This window comes from Falco rusticolus, chromosome 15 (assembly GCF_015220075.1).
Source record: "Falco rusticolus isolate bFalRus1 chromosome 15, bFalRus1.pri, whole genome shotgun sequence".
Classification (NCBI taxonomy): domain Eukaryota; kingdom Metazoa; phylum Chordata; class Aves; order Falconiformes; family Falconidae; genus Falco; species Falco rusticolus.
Genome location: NC_051201.1, coordinates 13041558 through 13057510, shown reverse-complemented (window position 1 = coordinate 13057510; position 15953 = coordinate 13041558). Strand labels below are relative to the sequence as shown.

General features: G+C 42.5%; 1 long non-coding RNA gene across 9 annotated transcripts in view; it reads left to right on the top strand.

Moving 5' to 3' along the window:
* The first annotated feature begins 920 nt into the window (after positions 1-920).
* The window catches only part of LOC119157966, a 28803-nt gene continuing 13770 nt past the window's right edge, over positions 921-15953 (top strand). For 6 of the 9 annotated variants that reach the window (XR_005107720.1, XR_005107717.1, XR_005107721.1 and 3 more), the window contains exons 1-2: positions 3081-8788; positions 11924-12668. This is a non-coding gene — a long non-coding RNA (uncharacterized LOC119157966). Of the gene's footprint in view, positions 1020-3080; positions 8789-11923; positions 12669-15953 lie in introns of those variants that run through there. The other 3 variants (XR_005107715.1, XR_005107716.1, XR_005107719.1) reach the window with 3 other exon arrangements.

Here is a 15953-nt window from a genome sequence, read left to right as displayed (position 1 = left end):
TGGATTTACATCACTTTCTGGAAGATTTGATTCTGTTTATTTAAATATCTCTTTTCCATAGACAGAGTACCAAGCTCAATGACTAGAAGAAGTTCTGCAAAACCCCAGAGCCTCAAAACCCAGCTCTGGATTCAGAAAACCTCACTAGCAAGTACCAGCAGTAGGAAGGAGCTCAGAGAGGGAGTCTATATTCAGCAAATACCCCAGTGTGACTGTACCGTAGCCTAGTTATATGAGGGGAATCTTAGAGGTGCATATATCCAGGGAGGGATCCCAACACTGCATCCTGATGGATGTTGGGCAAGGGGGAGCAAAGCCAAGCTGTGAGACTTGCTCTCAGCTCTCTCTCCCGCTCCTCAGCGAGCAATCCTCTGTATTAACAATGCTGGTACCAATAAGCATAAGACCAGAGAAAAGCAGAAATGCCAGAGGGGAAGTTAAACAGATAAATAGTCAAAAAGTTAGTAGAAAGATGAAGTACTAACAGCAAGCCATACACTAAATAGTGCTTTTCATTCTGGGACAATAGGGGATGATTCAGAAGTGGTATTGAAGCCGGTCTGCAGTACAGGCACTTGTCAGATGGCAAGTAGCATTTTTCATGTTAATGGAAGAAGCATATTGTGTTTTAACACTTCAGATATAACCCTGTTCTTATAAAAAGTATCTTGGGATTTCTAGAGAACACAAGGAGAAAAGAAGGTTTCTATTACTGTGAACTCCATCAAAGATATCCAAATAGGACAACTCCGCTTATCTGCCTAAAAAGTTTTAAAGGTTTACCCTAGATCCAGACATACTTTCTTCCCAGGTCTTCCAGCTGTTTCTGATGTGACCTCTTACATTGTGTTTGTTGCTTGTCTTTCTGTAGAGATAGGTTGCTACTCAGATACATTTTTTTTCTTTTTGTTATCAGGGCTGATGTGATAAAAACAGGAGAGAAACAAGGAGATACAGAAGGAATATCCAGAAAGTACTTCCACACTGCAAAAGGCTGGCGTAGAAGAATAAAAGACAAGGTAAGTACTGGATCTCTACTAAGGACTGGTGTAAGATATTATCCATCAAATACTTCAAACTAACTGATTCAGTCTCTCTGGTCATGAGTTTATTGGCTGCAGTACTACTTCTGAGTCAGCCCAGGTACCAAACTATGCTGTAGAGTAAGTCAAAGGCAATACAATAATAGTGTAAAAGTTGCAGGAGCTGAATGCAATTGCTGGAAATGCTACTGATGGCATTATTTATTTAGTAGACAGATTTTAGAATGGGAATAAGGATTTGTCTGTCACCATCACATCAGCCATCAGTTCAGCACTGCCCTAGGCAATGGGTATGCTGTTACTAATTTTAGTTTGTTTTGTTGTCATTCAGTCCAGATAATTTTTGAGGTTCATTTAGTTGCTGTTAATAAAAAAGAAAGACAGAAATACTGTGTAGTGGCAAGGCAGGGTACTCAGAAATCCGCTCCTCAAATCATAATCCCTTCAGTTTTTGCTAGTGACATGACAGCAAGTTGGTTATTTCCTTTGGAGACTTGAGCAACAACCTGACTTCTCTTCATGACTTGGTGCTTTCTCTTGGGGGACCAATGTCACAGCCGCAGACTGCATCGCGTTTGTGCTGCCTTCAGAAAAAGTACTTCCGATGCTGAGCGCTGGAGGGCTCATGCTTAAGAGGAAAAGATGAGAGAAAATGCACTAGAGGTACTCTACTCAAAATAATGATTGAAGATGAATGAGTTGCAGTTCTGCACGTAGTCTCTAAACGCCGTCATTAGAGCTAACTGGGTAGTGGACTAGTAAAAGAAGGTGTTGCCTTTGCTCGAATTGTGATTAAACTGTGCGATTCACTTCCGTGGGAAAGTGAGTCAGAACTTTCTGAAATTTGAAAAGACTCTACCTATCACTTCCTTATTTATTTGCATGGTATTTAGAGCCCAGTGAACAGAGATAGCTAAGCTGACACAAGAGGTCACTTCCAGCTCACAATGGCTTTGGGGCACAGATTATTCACCTGCCAAAGTAATACTTTGTTCTTTCCTAGCACCATTCCAGTATTGTCACCACTTTACAGTTATTAAGTGCCTCTAAATCCCCCTGCTGCCCTGCATGTTGCCTTTGATGTAGGTGAGAACGGATCTATCCATTTTACAAATGTGTGGTGGGCTGACCCCGGCAGGATGCCAGGTGCCCACCAAAGCCGCCCTGTCACTCCCCTCCGCAGCTGGACAGGGTAGAGAAAATATAATAAAAGGCTTGTGGGTTGAGTTAAGGACAGGGAGATCACTCAGCAGTTGCCATCACGGGCAAAATGGACTCAACTTGGGGGAAAAAAATTAAAATTTATTACAGACAAATCAGAGAAATAAAACTTAAATCTTAAAAGCACCTTAACCCCACCCCTCCCTTCTTCCCAGGCTTAACTTTACTCCTGATTTCTCAACCTTCCTCTGCCAGCGGTGCAGGGGGACGGGGTCTGTGATCTGTTCATCACACATTTAGCTCCTTCCTCCACAGAGGAGGGCTCCTCACACTCTGCCCCTGCTCCAGCGTGGGGTCCCTCCCATGGGAGACAGTCCTTCATGAGCTTCTCCACCCCGAGTCCTTCCCACGGATGCAGTTCTTCAAGAACTGCTCCAGCACGGGTCCCCCATGGGGTCACAAGTCCTGCCAGCAAACCTGCTCCAGCCCGGCTGCCCACGGGTCACAGCCCCCTCTGGGCATCCCCCTGCCCCGGCCTGGGGTCCCAGGGGCTGCGGGTGGGGGTCTGCTCCCCGTTACCCCCCGGGGCTGGGGGCACAGCCTGCCTCGCCGGGGGCTTCCCCACGGCCTCCGGCGCCTGGAGCCCCCCCGGCCCCCTCCTGCCCTGGCCTGGGGGGCTGCAGGGCTGTTGCTCTCCCACGGGCTCCCTCCCCTCTCCCCCTGCAGCTGCTCTTGCGCAGGAACTTTCCCCCTTTTGAAACCCGTTATCCCAGAGGCGCTGCCAGCGTCGCTGCCGGGCTCGGCCTTGGCCAGCAGCGGGTCCGGCTGGGAGCCGGCTGGCATCGGCTCCATCGGGCACGGGGGAAGCTGCTGGCACCTTCCCACAGAAGCCACCCTGTGCCCCCCACTGCCACAGCCTTGCCAGGCAAACCTAGTACAAAATGATAAATGAGTGAGGCACTGAAATTAAGCCACTGACCAAAGGATACACATTAGGTCAAAAAGGGTAGAAAAAAGACGGCAGGAATTTGGATGCTGGTTGTCTTCTCGTATCACTAGCATTATCACATAATTGACTTTTCTTGCCATAAAATGTCCAGAGCTGAGAGTTTTCTAAATACAGTGATTTTGTTTGTGCAAAATAAACCTGGTACAAGCCCCTGACAGCATCATGTGAAGATCCCAAGATAGCGCTGAACAAGCAGGCTCTTCAAGTAAGGCGTAGCAGTGTCTGCAGCATCAGTGCAGCATCCAGGAAACTAGCCAAAGTGGATTGCCCTGCTGAGATTGCTGTGCCACTTCCAGGGCTTCAGGGAGACCAGTGCCAGGATTTTGTGGCACTGCATCATGCTCTGTGGATGCACCCAAATCTTCACTGATCTGCAGCCAGGAGCTCCCAGAAGCAGCAGCACATGTGCACAAAAAGGGCAATGCTGCTTTTGTGCTAGTATAGCTACAGTTTTCATTACTTTGAGGAGTCTTGCCTTCGTTTCACGCCAGAACACAGAAGCTTTTAGACAAGAGAGACCCAGCTGACGGTGCAGTCTGCAGAGTTTTTCTTTGCTTCCCTGAATGAGGAGTGCATTTACCAGACTCTCCTCACCCTGCTCCCCATTCAGGTCAATGAGAAACCCCAGCGCGTGTGGGGGCAGCAGAATGAGAAGCAAGCCGGGTTGGAACTGTTGAGTTTGCAGTGCTGTAAAATCAAGTCAGAAACTTCACCTACGCCATGTGTTTACACCCAGGAGCTGCCTTGCATGCATTGAAAAGCCGCTGGCAGGATGGCCTCCAACCCTCCTGGGCCGGGTGGCTAGCAGGGTTCATTGCCTTGTGCCCACTGAACAGTGGTGGGGACCACCGGGAGTGCCGCATTGTGTAGCAATAAGACATTTGTCACGGTCTGAGATGGAAATCCTATCTGGTATAATTATTTTATATTAAAAGATATGAAATGATATGGAAGTATAGAATGTTGTACATTAGCCAAAGAACAGGATATTCATCTTTAATTTGTAGACTTCATAACTTTGTTTGCATTCACTACAAGATAACTACTGTACATTCCTGAAAAATGACATCTTGCATGAAAAGACTTAACAAAAGCCACAGTGCTGATAATTTTCCTGTGGATCAGAGAGGACAGATCTCTCTGTGGTTTCACAGATGTGGACCAAGGCTCGCCTTTATCATTTTCAACTAAATTGTAATGCCATCATGGCTGCACATTAAAGGAAGTTTCTCTTGATGAACTGTTTTACTCAGTCACATGAAACTTGATTTATTCTCCTGGACCAAACATAAAAAGGGAAAAAACTTCATTTGAGAAGCTTGTTTGGTTGGCATGCAGACATAGCGAATGTTTTAGAAATAGGTATATGAATTTATTTATTTATTTATTTATCTGCTGTTGCTCACCGCATCTCAGATTTTTGGAAGCTGTTTGTGGGATTATACTTTGAGAGCTGAGAAACTGAAGATAGGGCGCTGAGTAACACATGTGTAGGAAGGCAGTAATATACTGTCATGGATTATTTTGAACAGTGAGGAGTAAAAAGTATTTCTTGGAGGACTTTGGCAGAAAAGTGTATAGTGCATGCGCAGTTGGCTTTCTGGATGGTGCTAAAGCAATATTAATCAGATTATGTCCATATTTTGGAAAGCCTGTCTGGCACTGTGCTAGCTGAAGTTGCACCTACACAGGGAATGTGATCTTCTGTTAATGGCACCTTTAGTCCATCACCCAAAAATGTAAGAAATCCCTGCGGCTGAAAGCCGTATCTTCACAGATTTGGAGAAGTAATAAAATAGATATTTAAGATCAAGAGTTTTTCCAGACTCATGACCTATTCTTGTACTTGTTCCCAGTGTGCTTCTGCTTTGCGGTTGAGGCAGATTTTCAGATATGCTATACCCAAAAATAAATGCAATTTCCTGTTCAGTTTTCATGTTTGCACTTCTAAACACTTGCAATCGGGACTTCAGAGAGGTGGACTTTTCGGTTTAAAAAATGTAAAAATACCTATTCTTAATTATTATAACCAAAGAAATCCATTAAATTTGCAACTTGCACCTTAGATGTGCCATCAGCATTGATTTAGGAGTCTATGTTCCACAAACTTAAAACATTTCAACAGATTAAAAAAAAAAGAAACAAAACTCAATAACCTTTAAGTCATGTAATGATAGTTTAAAAGAGCATCAAGTGAACTACCAGGGAAAATGAAAACCAGTAATCAGATAGAATCATTACTCTATATTATATTCCACAAGATCTAAATTCCTGTATTAAAAAAAAAAAAAAAAAAAAAAAAACAAACAAACACTAGATATTAATATTTTAGTTGTTGTTTTTCTTCCTTACCCTGGACATATGGCACTTAAAACTGTGCACAGACCCTTTGTAAAAACAGTGTGAGTTAAGCACAGAGTACTGCTTAGACATGTAGCTTTAACTGTGAATTTCTTTGCTTTGGTACCAGAGGGTCAAAGTCAAATTTTAGGTGTTAACCAAACACGGGATGCATTTGGTTGTTTTGCCATCAATTTTTAGCACGTGAGAATTTTGATGACTCTTAAATAATTAACTGTTTTTAATAAGTGTCTCAACTGTCTCTTGGTTTCCGTTTGTCCTTGTGACTCTGGCAAAGCCCTGCTTTGGAGTGGTCTCTTGAGGCTGGCTGGTTTGTGCGTGGCTCAGAGGTGGGCACTCCCCCCCACCAAAACTTTTCAGTGATGACAAATCATAACCGGTTGGAAATGAATCGATTTGCAAGGCCTGTTGCCAGAGGTCAAATTTGCAATTGCATGGAAATGTTAAGGTGCAATTGCTTCAGGCTTTAATGAACTCCAAAAAGAAATATGCAGGCCTGTAAAGCTCATCCATTAGATCCTGACCTACAAATGGCAAGGAATAACAGCGACACAACCAAGAGGTATGCTGACTAAGGGAATTACGTTGATACAATTAGTTTTACAGGTTTTGGCATTTAATCCTGATGTCTAGGCAAAAGAGAGAGTGCATGGAAATTACAAATGATGGTACGAACGGTGTTTCCAATGATGTGTGGATTTTCTCCTGCTCTCCTTTGTCCCATGCAGCATCGGAGACAGCTGTTCCTCCAGCTTTGGGAAGGAAAGGGTAGCAGCACTTGGTGGCCGCGGCAGTCCTTGGCTGATGCGCGGGGGGCTGTGCCCCCCAAAAAGGCAGCTCTCCCTGGCCCCAAGGATGAGCAGCAGCTGGGAACTTCCCCAGCCAAGGACATGGGGACAGGGCAGCGTTTCTTCTCACATCTCCTGCCTTCCCAAGAACACGGAAGACCAAAAGTAAGAGTAACTTGAAGAGCTGTTAATAGATTGCATAAACCAACATGAGCACAAAGAGGAAAGTGATCACGCTTCAAATGAATTAGCGGGTCTTTCTAAGGGGAAAGTTTCTAATGAGAGGAAAGTTTATTTTGTTTATGAGGTTGGGGTTATATTGTATAAATAATATCCACCTTTCTTTTCACAGTAAAAATTCTCACCCTGCTTGCGACCCCTGAGATTTTAATTTAAAAAGTTGTTACCAGACACGGTCCAGAAATAAACACCCCTGTCTGAGTACACATTAATTGCTGGTGTCTGCAGGCGAGTGTCTGCTCCAAGTATCTCAGCTAAGCTCTCCCTTCTAACGAGACAAAGTTCCCACAATCCTGGAGAGCTGAGAAATCCAGCTCTGAACCTGCAGCTCCACCTGACCTCGAGCTGTTAGGCTGGGAAGTGCCCACTTCCACTTCCATGCTGTTTTGTGAGGTTTGTGCTGATGCTGCGATGAAGAAATGCTGCGAAGGGATCTGGCATGCTTCAGTGCCAGGTACAGAACAAACAAACAAACAAATAAATAAATAAATGCAGTTCTCATTTGGCACAAACCTCCTAGAAACATAAATAATCAAAACCTGATTAACAAACTGGTCAGTTTAAAATGAAAATAATGATCTTCCTTTGCCTTCCTGCTCCCATCAGGATGATCACAAAAGGTTATCTGTTTTGATAAAACAATTACACTCAACAAGCTGGCTTGTTTGCCAATGGGAGGGTTTAGTTTTTGCAACCAGAGGGCAGCTTCCCGGGACATCTCACCCCCAAAGGTCCCACCCAGCTGGTGGCCAGGGTGCTTTCGGACAGGTGAGTGCAGGTCCCAGGGCCAGCTCTCAGCCAGAAAAGAAAAGCCCTGGCAGGGCTGGCTGAGCTGCAATGCCCGGCGCTGTGCGGTGGGTGCACAGGGAAATGGATGGGACTGGGGCCTCCCATCACCCTCCATCCCTCTCATGGCCAAAAGTTACTCTGTAGGGGTTCATCGGAGGTGAGATGGTTGGGAAACAAAAAGAAGAGAGAAAAAAGCTTCTTATTTGTTGAGAATCCTGTTTTGAGCCTGGGTATCAAGAAAAGCAGCTCTCTTTGTATGTAACATGGTACATTACTGTATTTTTTTCTCTTTTCTGCCTTGCATGGTTTGGTTGTTGAGGGTTTTTTATATTATTATTCAAGGGTCAGGTCATTGCTTCTGAACCTCTTTCTCAAGAACTGCAAGCAGTTCTGTTTGTATGTAATGTGGTACGTTAGCGTATTTTTTTCCTCTTTTCTGCCTTGCATAGGTTTTTGTTTTCTTTTCTTTTTTTTAATTCGAGGACCAGGTCATTGCTTCTGAACCTCTCTCTCAAGAACTGACACTTAAAGTGCAAATGAAGCTAATGACAAGAGACAATATTTTAATGTTAATTAGATATTTCATGTGTCTTAGTTCATCAGAGCAATATTGCTCTTTTATGTATTACATGAAAGCAGAGCTTTAGCTTGGAGGAAAACAGGGAACACAGTCAGTCATAGAAGTAGTATTCTCGGTTTTGTAATTATTAAAATTATTGTTACATTTAGGAAATCCAGGAAACTTTGAAAAGAAGATACTTAATAATAATAATGGAGCTACTGCACTATAGGAAGCCCTGGCAAAGCCTTTACATCTTTTTCCTCGTACATGAGCTGGCATTGTAAAAGCTGTAGCCTTCCAAGCTCTGGCTAGGAGAGCAGACGGGTTTTCTGCAGAATTATATTGCTATATAATGCAGAAACCAGGTCTTTCTTTACCTACATTCCCCCCTACTTCCTTTCCTACGACATATTACCTTTTTAATTGTTATGTTAAAACAACAACGTGAGCTGCTAACACTGTGCATCCCGGTGAAATGGCCTAATGATGATGTTCACCAGAACTAGGTACATAATGTACAATATTTTCTGTGAATGTTTGCATTCCTTGTGGCTTGGTTGCTGCTCCTTTTGTGTTCTTTCAGTGGTGATTTGAGAAGTTGCATTTCACTGCCAGGAAGTATTTATACAAAGCAAATTTCAAAGTTGTGCACATATTTGAGGAAAATGAAATTTAAGGCCCTGTCACAGCAATGAGCTCCTTCCAGAGAGACCTCATGTGTGGACCCTGAACGCAGAAAACGCCTGGAGAAGGTCACTGCCTTGGTGGGATCTGCATTCAAACCCCCTTCCATGATGTCCTGGCTGCAGACACTCTCTTATGCAGTGGTATTAAGGTAGGTTTTTAAGAGGTTAAAAAAAAAAAAACCAAAATCATGTTATGATTTCCTGACCATTTGTGTTTCATCTGGACTTGCTTTTGAGATCACTCTGCACAGAATAAATACGTTAAAAATAATATTTGTAAGGAACAACAGGGAATTTCTAAGTAAATTTGTATATATTCTGGAGCAAGGAACAGTTTTTATTTAGCAGCTGGTGTGGGTGCCCACACCTAACAAGAGCAGCAGTGTAAAAATGTAGTTAAGCTTTCTATTTTTGTCCACAGCTAGTATTAAAAAAAAAGAAAAAAGAAAAAGTGTTAGGTCTGTGGTTTTTTTTAGATGTTGTAGAGAGCAAAGACACAACGCAGACTGAATTCATTGAATAAAGTAGTATTGCAGATGATTTGCTTGGCTTGGAACAGCCTCGCCACTTCATTTTCACAGTGTTTAATTACACTTTTTTTTTTTTTTTTGTTCCAAAATCATGTATCCTCGAGGATAATCAAATTTATAGATAAGACTTTCATGTGAAAGTGGGGAGGTTTCTTAATGATGCTGACTCAAAAATAATACTAATATCAAAGCTGAATATTTTGCCTAGATGAGAGCGCCAGGGATGAAATGAGGAGTCTGGTCACAAGGGCTGCTTGAGATCACGCTGAATTCCAGAGAGGTTTGGGTTCCATCTGACTGGGAAGCTGGGCTGGGGAGCTCCCAAGGGCCAGGGCTTGAAGCAGGTTTGTTGTTGAAGTGACGAGAAGCTGGGGCATGAAAATCAGCCCGTCCTGGTTTAGGCTCAATGGCAGCACCAGCGTTAGCTCTGGAACAACCTGGGTCTCATTCTTTCCCATTTCTCGATGTATATTATCATTGGAGATGACATGCCAAAAGGATACCAGAAGGAGGATTTATTTTCTAATAAGGGGGAGAAATAATTTCATAACCCAATATTAAACACATGCATACATAAGACAGACATATGTGCTCACACCCCCCAGCAACAGCAACCTTGGTCCTGTAACTGTTTGCTTACATAAAGGAATAAAACTTATGTGTTTGAGGTTCATTAATATACATTAACAATTGTAAATGTTCTGCCTGAGTAAAAGCTGTTTGCTTTACTACTTCAGAGTTTCTGCCCTTTTGGGACGTACAATGGGCAAATCAAATACACTGATAGAGGGCTGTAAGTGCTGTAAGTTATATTTAACTAAAATAAACAGGCAGATACAGACACTTCTGCTCTGCTATAAAAAGACTGCATATGCTCAATGCAGGTTTTCTTAAGGTAAGGGACAGAGCTTAGGAAGCTCTAAGGCAGCTAGATTTGCCCATATGGGAAGGCGGTCTTTCACTGATGATTTTGCAGACAGAAATTGCCCATCTGCACTGTTTGCAGGTGTTTTGAATGATTATATTATTAGCTCTGTCTGTTCAACTTTGCTTTTTTATGGTGGCTTTAGTATTGCAGTAAATAAAAAAAAGAAATATATAAGCAGCCATCTGGTTCCCAATTTTTGACTAGCGCTCTTTGTCAAGAAAGAAAAAAGAATTCTCAGATATTATTTCCTAGTTCTGAAACACTGGCAAATGAGAAGAACAAATCCCCAAATTCTGACCTGAATATAAAGCGGGAACAGAATTTTCTGCTTTTTATTTAACTTGCTCTGATTAATCCATTTAAAAGCAATTGTCTCTGTTCTGTTCTCATTTACGCCTCTGTGAAGTCAGCAGAGCAGTTCTGGACTTACAACCCCCTTTAAGCAGCAGAATCTCCTCCTGCTGAAATCAGGGGAGGGGGGAAATTAAAGTGAAAGCAATCATTGTGAAACCATTTTCTCTTTTTCTAAATTGACAACAAAGGCAGCTGGGAAGTGGCCCTTTCCTGCTGGATTTTACAGGGAGGATTCGCATTTCTCGCAGATATTTTTGCAAAGCACTGACAAAACTTTGCAAGACCTTTAGAAATGAAGAGCGAGCTATTTGCTATCTCAGCAGTAAGTTCCCAATTTTTAGACTGCATTTAGGTTTCTCAGAGCATAATATTTGATTATTGGCAATATGTTTCCAGTTAAATATTTCATATAGTGCATAAAGGCCTCTTCTACTCTCGAGCATTCTGTAAGTATTAATGAAAGCAGTGAATTTGTAGATTTATCTGGTGCCTGAATACCTTTCGCTGCAAATTGTTTCGGAGCTGGATTGCAGCTTCACACAGTCATTTAGTGTTGCCTCAATATTCATGAAATCAAAATTATGTATTGAAACGTATGTGGATTGCCAGCAAATCTTCTTTGGAGAGGTAGACTTGTCTGCTCTATGTGCAGGGCTTCAGTGAGGCTTCACCAGGCTGTGGGGGCATCAGCTGAACGCCCTTTGGAAAGACAGTAGCCTGTAACGGACTGTGAGTGATGCTCTCGCTCGAGCTGTTCTAAGAACACCCCAGATCCATGCAGAGTGAGAAGCAAGCAGGAGAGGTGTGCAGGTGGGGTACGAGGTGAACTTGTGCCCTGTGGAACCACTGATCACCTGCACGGTCCCTGGTGTGGTGTGGTGGCACCACGGAGCTGCTCTTTATGGAAATGGACAGTCACAGCAGGGATCTGGCAGAACAACGTTGGCTTGCAGGTTGCCCATCATCATAAAATTTGCTTAAATATCCCCATCCCCACCACTTACCTTGCCTTGCTAGTTTAGAAAGGGTCTCATTTCTTCAGGTCTTTTCACCCTGTCCAGACGATTAGCAATAACCTACGTGTCCTTTCTGAGTCTGGGCAGGTAATTGCTTGGGGTTTGGTTACTGGGGGCTCTACATGTGCGCTCTGTATTTCTGCTTGCTTTCTAACAGTCCAGCTACTAAACTAGAACAACAGACTCATAATAGTTCTTTCATCTTCTATGCATCTATACCATTAATATTCTAGTAATCTGATCCTTGTATCTTTAAATTAATAGAAGTCAGCATTCCTAAAAAGATTATACACTTTTGCATCAGCCATGTGAATCATGGTAACACGGACACTAACTCTTCCTTGTGCCGGCTACACAGGTAATGTAAGTATGGCTAGGATCTCACTTTAATCCTTGAGAGCTCTGTTAATTCCCCAGGTGCCATTGCTAAGGCTGAGAAATCATGTTTTTCAGCAGACATCGTAATCTGTGCACTGCTACGAGACCAGCAGCTGAACAGTGATATCAGAAATCGGGAAGGTAAACAACTCTGGGCAAACTGTGCTCTGTTGTGGGAACTTCTCAGTCAGCAAAGACAAGAAAATGCTTACAGAAAACATCCAGCTCTTCATGTTCCTGTGATATATGTGCTGTTTGTGTGAAGGTAACCCTAAAAAAAAAAAAACCAAAAAAAACCCCCAAAACCCACACACACAAAAAAACCCCAACACTAAAAAAACCCAACAAACCAAACAACTCCTTTGATTTGTTCTTAGCATTCAGCAGTCTATAGCTGTGTCTAGGAGGGCCATCTGGATACCTTCATTAAAGTGAGGTTTTATTTTGTGTGGTAAGGTCAGGTCTCATGGAAGAGGAGCTCACTGAACAAAGCCAACAGAGGTTCAACAGCTTTCGTCTCTGCTTCCAGTTTAATCATATGAGACACAGCAACCAGGCAGGTTTCCATCCTGCATTCCTGCACCATGCAGTGCACAGACAAGACCCTGGTCCCCCAGCCAGAGAAGCTGTAAGGTTTAGGATCTTACTGGTGTGGCTCTACTGTTTCTAATTTCAGTGCTTTTTGGCAGCTCCTGCTCTACTGGGTTTGTCGCTGGCACATCAGCATGGCAGAGCAGCAGGCACAGGCACCCTTCAGCAGCGAGGAACAGGTCTGGACATCCAGTCACCGCTTCTGGGTTTCTCTCTGCTTGCTGAGAGTTGGGTACGTTGCTTGTTTTCCTAGCTATAAAATGGGTATAACTACACCTCACAGGCTCTCTGAATGTTATCGTTAAAGACTGGGGAAGAAGTCTAGAAAAGCAGCCTTTTTTTTTCCCATTCACTGACATATTTGAGGAATGGTTTGAATTGCTCTGGGATTATCGAGGGCAAAATGAAGTTTGTGGCTGAATATCCACAAGGGAAGATACAAATTTCTGTCCTCTGAATCCCTAGGTCGGATGTGCTTTTGTTGCAGATTTTGTCTCACTGTTTCCATATCCTAGTTGATCAGTACAAAATGACTAAAACTTGAGAGACGGATTTATTTTTTAACTAATGCAAATAATCATGTTGGTTATAATTGTTATTAGGGCTCCTTTGGGAATCTGTTGTTACAAGCACTCAACCCTTTTGTCTCTCCTTTGGGTCTCCAGGCTATGTTGCAATTTATAAAGATACCAGACCTTAGGCTAAATCAATGTCCTTAGGGTTATGAGATGTTGCTAAATATCAAAACAAAATCCCAGTGTTCCAGTTCTTTAACTTCACTGTGTTTAATTAGCCATTCCAATTAACCTCCCCTTTGTGTTCCCTCATGTTTAAAGGGTTATATTAAAAGTACTGTAGAATTAAAGCCATTTAAAATATGCTGAGTATATTTCAAGGCTTTCAGAAAGCCTCTTACATGAAACTGTCCTCATTTCAGTTTTGCTAATGACTGGTCACTGGGGGCATATTTTCAAACCTCTGCACCTAGGTTGCAAAAATTGTAACCGTATACCTACATGGGCATCCAGGTCACAGCGTGTTCAGATGGGAAATCACTTCTGCAGATCTCTCACCGCTTTGCTATATATGCCTGTGGACGCAAAGGACGTGTAAGTGAAGACATACATGTTCTTGCTCTGAGAATTTAAGACATCACCAAGCATTTAGACAACATTTTTTTGCTCACAGGCCTGACAGAAAGGCAAATACCAAAGCAGCGTTGCTGAATTCTGGTTTCTGGATAATTCCCAGACTTAGGAAATACCAGCAGCGTGAGAAAGATGGGAAAAGCATGGGGAAAAGCTATGCTTCTCAGCCCAACTACTTCAAAAGATAAGATTCCCGTGTTCTTATAGATGGCTGAATGCTGCAGAGTAAAAACCTGTTTGGACAGCAAGGTGCAAGAACAATCAACCCCCAGGGCTCTCCCTGGCCTATGCCCCACACACCTCATGCCAGGGACAGGCAGCGGCAGGGTCTGTTTGAGATGATGTGGTAGGAGGGTCTCCCAAGCTGTTTCTGTAGTCTTTATGAACCCATGCATTCGTAAATGTATGCTGATAGCACTCTGTGAGGTAGGAGAATACTATTATGCCCATTTTATTATGCCCAAGGGTGACTACGTTTTTTAGATTTATGTTGTATTAGGCAGCTTTTCACTTATTATTCTCTGTGCCTAACTCTCTGGATGCATTTTATAAGCCATGAGGATTTAACTCATGGGTATGGATTTTGTTATGGGAAAGCAGGTACCTAAAAAATCCCTGACCTGCCCAGTGTCATTCTGGATGTCTGGGGCAGAACTGGGAGCAGAAATCAGTCTGTATATTTAATCCCTGACTCTCCCCTATGTAACTTTCTCCAGCAGTTGTCTCGAAAGACAATTTTAATTCATACTTTTGTTTGTTGGAGGATATGAATTTCTCAGGGGTGAAGTATGATGATAAAACAGCATTTATTTTTCTATTATTTTCTATATTTGGAAGGAGCTGAGATAATTCTAAAAGCAGGCGACAGTGTTATTTTAGCTAAATGTGTTCCATCAGGGAGTCTGTCTTTAGACCTTCCTTTGGTCTTTGTAAAAGGCAAAGAGGGAAAACAAAAGAGATGTTTATTTTATTGAAGCTGTGATATTAGAGGCTTTCACTTAAGAAATCTGTTGGAGTCTGCCTTTGTTTTCTAAGACAAGGTCAGTTAAAATATGTCATATTTTGTGTTAAATAGTTTGATGGCATACATTCAATAAAGATATTGTCTGGTGTCCTCACTGTATGAGTCGCATGAGTTACAAAGGACACTAAGAAAAGCAAAGATCCGTTTCCCTTTCCTTCTTCCTCTCCTCTGCTTTTCACTGGCAACAGTAAAGTTCAACTGCAAGGCATGTGATTGTAATATAATCAAATAACCTGCTGGTGTCTCATAAAACAGTACTGGTTGTTTAAATGACTATTCATAACAGACTTAGATGTTTCATAGCTGGTGATAGTTTAAGACTCAGATAACATCAAATCAGTTAGAGTATGAGCTTAAGCTCCTTTGAAAAAGTACAAAGAACAAAGCCAACAGCGTCACTGATGACTGACTAGTTGGGGGAGATGAAAACAATGAATATATTTAGGATTTTTATCAAGCCTGCCAAGGAATCTTGATGGGAGCGGCTATATAGGCATGTGATAAGCACCACAGAAACTAGAGATACTGAAAGCTGAAGAATATAGGACATTTAGTACATCTAGCTCTGTTTTTTCACCAGCCACTCTCTAGTAAACCAGCTTGTACAGAAAAGAGGGACAGCTAAATACATATCATCCTCTAACAGTTCTTAAGGGTGCATTGCTGGGAAATCCTCACGGGCAATATGATCACTTTACATTGTATACTGACTTTGAAGCCTGTGCAGGGAAAGAGCGAGCTGTGGTGCTGTGTGTGCCTGTGTGCTGAGACTCTACCAGTGCCCCCGGTAGGGAAGACCCAACCTTCTGCCTTTTGCACAACCCTTCCTCAAGGGTGTTGCCACAGCAGGTGCCACTGCTGAAGCTTGGCTCAGAAGTAACTGTTTCATAGCGAGACATTCCTACAGCAGCATGGCTCTGCAGGGAAGCTCATATTAGGGAATAAAAGTATTATGTGAGAACTTCAATATAGAGAAGTATTTTTAAGATTCATTTATCAGTTTATTGCTGCTCCACTGTTGAGCTAACCTGAAGTTTGGTGGGGACAGTGTTTATGAACCTCATACTTAAAAGAGCAAATTTGGGGGGGGGGGGGGGAGAAGTATATGTAACGTTGATCTTTGAAAGTGCATCATTTTGTCAGCAAAGGTACATTCAAAAATCAGACAGTTGCCACTGAGAGTGAGAAATAAAACAACAAAAAAATATCCCTCCCTTTGCTTCAGGCTCTTGGATGCACTGGATTAAGTTCATTGCTAATTAGACACAATTGTGAAGCACAATTATTTATGAACCTTCAATGGGCCGAATTCATGAAAGGAATAACGAGTATATATTTTCCTTTT